Below are 5,050 nucleotides of genomic sequence, written 5' to 3' on the forward strand. Positions count from 1 at the left end.
GAAACTCCTCCACCAAAAACTGATCCACGAGGGATCCTCATCCAGAGGGGAGCACGGGGCTGGAGCCAGGCTGGGAGAGCTGGGAGAGCTCCCCTGGAGAGGAGAAGCTCCAGGAGAGCCCAGAGCCCCTGGCAGGGCCTGAAGGGGCTCCAGGAGAGCTGCAGAGGGACTGGGGACAAGGCCTGCAGGGACAGCACCCAGGGAATGGCTGCCAGTGCCAGAGGGCAGCAATGGATGGGATCTTGGCCATGAGGAATTGTTCCCTGGCAGGGTGGGCAGGGCTGGCACAGGGTGCCCAGAGCAGCTGGGGCTGCCCCTGGATCCCTGGCAGTGCCCAAGGCCAGGCTGGGCACTGGGGCTGGAGCAGCCTGGCACAGGGGAAGGTGTCCCTGCCATGGCACTGGGTGGGATTTGGGTCCCTCCCACTCTGGGATTCCCCCCAAATGTCACCAATTGAGGAACTGCCTGTCCTTGGCCACTGTGATCTTTTTGTTCCTCCAGCTGTGTCCCACCCTCAGTGGCATGCCCAGACACCCAGAACTCAGGATGAGTTTCACAGCCCAAGAGAAGCCTTTTCTCAGAAGGGCTGAGCAGGCAGACAGGTCCATTCCTGGCAGGACGGGGTGTTTATGTCTCACATGAGCAGAGAGCTCTGTTTTGTGTGCTCATGGAAACTGCTCTGAGCAGGCACTGCCTGACTGCACTTCCTCTGTCTCCCAGAGACTTGATTTCATCACTCATTTACTGTAAGTGAATCACCAAACTTTTTTTTTTTTTTTTTACTTTAACACCAGTTTTTTTACTTTTAACACTTTTTTTTTTAACTTTGATCCTCACAGCATGGTGAAATGCACACACAGAATGGGCCCAAAGGCTCTGGGAAAGCCTGGCCCAGCTCTGAATTCAGCAGCAAACCCAAAATCCTGCTCCAGGTCAGAACATTCCACACAACCCAGGCAGGGAGGAGTGGCTTTTTTCTTCCTGATCTCTTTGTGACCTCTCCCTTTTACAGACACAAACCGTGTTACCTGAGCCTGGTGAAATCACAGAACCCTGGGCTGGGCTGGAAAGGACCTGAAAAATCACCCATCAAAACTCAAATCTCTTCCAGGGTGATGGAATTTCCTTTAACCCTCTGTAGGTGAGACACAAAATGTCAAATCTCTTCCAGGGTGATGGAATTTCCTTTAATTCCTCACTCTGTAGGTGAGACACAAAATCTCAAATCTCTTCCAGGGTGATGGAATTTCCTTTAATTCCTCACTCTGTAGGTGAGACACAAAATCTCAAATCTCTTCCCAGGTGATGGAATTTCCTTTAACCCTCTGTAGTGAGACACCTGAAGGGACTCCATGAGAGGGACTGGGACAAGGCTGGAGGGACAGGACACAGGGGCAGGGTAGGACTGGAAATTGGGACCAAAATTGAATTGGAGATGCCTCTTTACACACCTAGATAATTTCCCATCCACTTCCAAGAGTCCCCACACGAGGGTCCAGATCACCCCCAGACACCAGAGCCCCCTCAGCAGAGTGTGCAGGGGGAGGGTTTGTGGCTGACCAGACCAATGTGGGTTTTCTGCAAGATTTTTTTTCCTTTTCATGTCAGGGCACTATCAAACAACTCAATTCTGTTTCTCTTCCAGGAGGAAGGTTAAAAATCCAAGCAGCAAACACCAGGAGTGGCAAGGGATGAGGTCAGAGTTTGAAGAGCTTTTGCTGCAGTAAGTCTGGAATTTGTTTAAGGCTTTCTGAAGTGTAATTTGAATAGGACAGGGGATCCTTCCTGCTTTCCTTTCTTGTTTCAGTTTCCTGGCCGAGTTACCTGTGGTTCTTTGCACGAACACAGGGACAACTGAGGAGCACAAGGCAGGGCTGATTTCTCTCCCAGAGCACTGTGGTCCTAAAATTGTTCACATCCTGATCACTGCCTGATGTGGAACTGCCCCTGGGTCTGGCAGTGGGTTCATTTCCCCTCTCTGTGTGTGATTTTTGGGTACCTTCCTTATCTTTTCGTAGATTCAATTTTTTTTTTTTTTTCAGGATTTTGTGCCAGAAATTTCGCTGCAGGAAAATCACAGGATCATTCATCCCTCACTGTCTGATTTGGCATTGACTTGCTTCCCTCTCCCTAGGCTCAAAGACAAGAAAGCCAATACACAGAATTATCCCTGGACTCCTGTAGGTTCTGCAGATTTGCTGGATTATTGATATAATTTTTTTTTTTTTACTGGATGTTGCATTAAACCCAGCTCTCTCTTCCCTCTGTCTTCATTAAATCGGTTTATTCTCCATTCTCCCCCTTCTCCTTAAGCTCCCAGTTTTAACAAATCATCCCTCATCCTCCAGTGGTGGAAACCACATCTTCCATTAAACTTTTCTCACTTTGCCCCTCACTTTGTCCCAGAGAGGACTCCAGCAGAGTCATTTCTTTGCTCTGATTTACCAGGAGGCTCCAGACAGGACAGAGCTGGGCTGAAACCAAAACCCAGCCCAAGTTCCCCCGTGCCTTGGCAAAGGGCAGGCAGACACGACAGGTTCTGGGATTTCTGCACTCCAACGTGTCCTTTAGCAGAAGGGAGGAGGGGAACCCCGCTGCCTGAGTCACAAGTGGAGTTTCTGCAATTTCCAGTTCCTCCAGGCTTCTTTCCTCAATCACAGCCTCATTAACGAGGCACCCCTCAATCCAAGTGCCCCTGAGGGCTCTGCTTTGCTGCTCAGTGCCCCTGTTTGGAAACGCGGCGGTGTCACAGCCTGTCCCTGTCCCTGGGGCACCCTGGGGCTCCTGCCCTGCCCTGCTGTGAAATACCAGCCTGTGTTTTGTGTCAGGCACACACAGGCAACCTGTGACTGTGATATGTGTGCAAACTGACTGTGGAACAGTTATAAAGACAATTCTAATAAATAACTGAGGAAGTAAAGCATGGAAGAAGGCCTTTGATCATATCCCTTGTTTGCAATTAACCTTTATAAGTCTTCAGTTGATTTAGGAGCATTGGAATGAAAGCTTTAAGGATGTTGCTGTTTGACAGGAACGTTCTGCTTCTAGCTAAAAAGAGTTTTGCAATAATAACCTTTTGAAGTATAATTTTAGAATCTTGCTTGTAGTAAGGATCTTTGAAACTATAGCTTTAGAAGATATAAAAAGGAAAGATGCTTATCTCGACACCTTAACAAAATATTGAAGAGCAGCTTGAGAAAGGGAGATGAACATCAACTCCAGGATTGATGGTTTCGACCAAGGGAAGCTGGACATCACTGCTATGAGATTGATAGTCCTTGCAATTCAAAGGTGAACCCGCACCTGGAATCTGGACCTCACCAGCTGGGAGACTTCTTTCTTCTTTTGGAAGCCGGACTCCCAACATCTGGGGACACTCCTTTCTGGGATACATCCTGAGAAAAACTAAATGACAATAGTGTATAGAACTGTGACAGAAAAACTGGGAATAGAAACTGTTGAGAAAGCTACTGAGTACCCCCATAAATATCTGTAAGCCCCAACTATCAGTGTGTAGTTGGAGGGACAATTTCCCCCACTGTACCCAGCGCTGTATGGCTCAAACTTTACTATTTACCATATTAATTAATATATTGATTGCTGCTTGAATATTGGCCTAGCTTCTCATATATAACACTGGGGCTGGGGATTGCAGCATCCCTGGGTCAGCACAAATGCTGTGTGGGCACTGCCGGGACAAGAGGAGAGACGAGAATTTTCACTCCATGTTTCAGAAGGTTGGTTTATTGTATTATGATATACATTATATTAAAATGCTGCATTAAAATTACACTAAAAAATAGAGAGAAAAGGATTCATCAGAAGGCTAGAAAGAACAGGAGTGGAATGTAAGAACAAAGACTCCTGATGCAGCTGCATCTGTGATTGGCTTTTAATTAGAAACAACCAACATGCACCAACCACAGCTGCACCTGTTGCATTCTATAGCAGCAGATAGTTATTGTTTACATTTCTTTCTTGAGGCTTTTCAACTCCTCAGGAGGGAGAAATCCTAGCAAAGGATTTTTCATCAAATATCAGAATAACAGTCTGGGACAGGCTCAGCCTGTTGTGATGCTCCTTTCTGGCCTTCATCCCTTCAGTCGGGGCTGAGGGCTGTTACAGGAGATCCTCACCCTGCAAACGCCCCAGGGCCAAGGGACAGGCAGGAACCTCCCCTGGATGGAGAAGGAGCTGAGCCTGCAGAGCCATTTCCACCAAACCTGAAACCAGATCGCCTCCATCCACACTTTTAATCCGTCTTTAATGGGAAGTGCCACCTCCCAAGCCTCCGCCACGCCACGAGCGCCGGACGGTGCCCGCAGCCCCACAGCACGGCCTGCTGGCACGGCAGTGCCACTATTGGTAATGATGATCATGATAATAACGATAATAACGATAATAATGATAATAATGTTGTCTCTCTGAAGCCTATTTCCCCTCTGAAGAGTTTAAGAGAGAGCATTCCGGCTGTGATCAGGAGACACACAAAACACCCCTCTGCTTCAGCTGCTTTTAACCAAAGCAGTGTTTCCAGTCACAATCTGCTCTCGCTGGTGTCAGCTGGAGCTGTGTGTCACTGTCACCAGGGGCTGCAGGTGTGCAGTGTCACCAGGGGCTATTGGTGTGCAGTCAGTGTCACCAGGGGTGTAGGTGTGCATTCAGTGTCACCAGGGCTATACGTGTGGTCACTGTCACCAGGGGCTGCTGCCGTGCCCAGCGCAGCCGGAGAAACCCGGGGCGAGCTGTCCTCACATCAGCCACAGGGACAGGAAAAGGGACAGGGGCTGTGGAAGGGACAAGAACAGCGACAGGGAACGGATAAGGATGGGGATGGGGAGGGAGGCGGGGGCAGGAAGGAACAGGGGCAGGTACTCGGACAGGAGAAGGGGACAGAGACAAGGGCAGGGGCAGGAGAAGGGGCAGGAAGGGCCAGGGACGGCGGCACAGCGCTGCCCTCCCCGCTCACCCCGGAGCCGCGGGGCGCTCGGGCGGGGCCGGGCCGGGCTCGGCCCCGGGGGCGGTGACAGAGGCGGTGGCAGAGGCGGTG

At 49.9% G+C, this 5,050-nt stretch overlaps 1 long non-coding RNA gene across 4 annotated transcripts; it reads left to right on the forward strand.

Moving 5' to 3' along the window:
- Positions 1 to 194: 194 nt before the first annotated feature.
- On the forward strand, positions 195 to 3,179 carry LOC135295151 (uncharacterized). Of its 4 annotated transcripts, XR_010357171.1 has the most exons (4): positions 195 to 746; positions 840 to 932; positions 1,013 to 1,723; positions 2,043 to 3,179. It is a non-coding gene; the product is annotated as an uncharacterized LOC135295151 (long non-coding RNA). The 4 variants fall into 4 exon arrangements; XR_010357168.1 differs by having other exon boundaries at positions 195 to 1,141; positions 1,646 to 1,723; XR_010357170.1 differs by having other exon boundaries at positions 195 to 932.
- The last annotated feature ends 1,871 nt before the right edge of the window (positions 3,180 to 5,050 follow it).

This window comes from Passer domesticus, chromosome 2 (genome assembly GCF_036417665.1).
Source record: "Passer domesticus isolate bPasDom1 chromosome 2, bPasDom1.hap1, whole genome shotgun sequence".
In the NCBI taxonomy this organism is placed as follows: domain Eukaryota; kingdom Metazoa; phylum Chordata; class Aves; order Passeriformes; family Passeridae; genus Passer; species Passer domesticus.